This window comes from Monoraphidium neglectum (assembly GCF_000611645.1).
Source record: "Monoraphidium neglectum strain SAG 48.87 unplaced genomic scaffold scaffold04748, whole genome shotgun sequence".
In the NCBI taxonomy this organism is placed as follows: Eukaryota; Viridiplantae; Chlorophyta; class Chlorophyceae; order Sphaeropleales; family Selenastraceae; genus Monoraphidium; species Monoraphidium neglectum.
This window is the reverse complement of record NW_014008881.1, coordinates 1-864: the sequence shown is the minus strand read 5'-3', so window position 1 is coordinate 864 and position 864 is coordinate 1.

Sequence of the window (864 nt, the reverse complement as noted above, 5' to 3'; positions counted from 1 at the left end):
CCCGCCGCTCTTGCTCGTGCGGCGGCTGGCCCGCGGGCGCAGTGCTCTTGGCACGCACCTCGCGCCCGCTACGGGCTCTGCCGCCGCCGCCGCCGCCGCCGCCGCGCCCTTTGCGCTTGCGCTCACACTTCCTGACGGCTGGTGTTCGCGGCTGCAACTCCAGGCGCATAATTTACGCGTCACCCTGGGCGCCGGCGGCCGCGGCCGCGGCCCCAGCAGCCCGAGCAGCAGCAGCAGGGGCGGCGGCGGCGCGGGCGGCCCAGCAGCGCCGGCCGCGCCAGGGGCCCTCCCCGGCGGCCCAGCCACCGAGGGCTGCATGGCGCCAGGCGTTGCGCGCATGCGATTCGTGTGCGCGGCGGAGGGGCGGGGCCTCAAAGGACACCTGCAGGCGCTGCGGGAGCTGTGGCGACCCCTGAGGCCCCTCGCCCTCAAACGCGGCAACAGCGGCGGCGGCGGCGGCGGCGGCGGCGGCAGCGGCGGCGACGGCGATGGCGGCGGCGGTGGCTTTGAGGAACATGGGGCGTCGGGGGCGGGGCGGCGGGAGGGCGGCGGCGCTGGGGGCTGGGGATCTGCTGGCGTGCCTCAGACGATGCTGCCAGCGGCAGTGGAGGACGACGTGAGCCCCCATTGCTCGATGGGCCCGGGGTTGCAAACCGCAGGCTTGCACTGAATCGGCCCAGGGTCTGGGGCTTTCCGGCGTTGGCCGCCATTGCCTTTGTCGGATATGGGGCAATCCAAGTACCAAGGCCTAGCGGTGGCAGTCGCTTTGAGCCTCATATGACTGAATCTCACCCCACGCAGCACCCCAATCGCTGTTACCTTCGGACGAGAGCCGCGGCCGCCAGCCCTGCCCCCTCCCTGCCC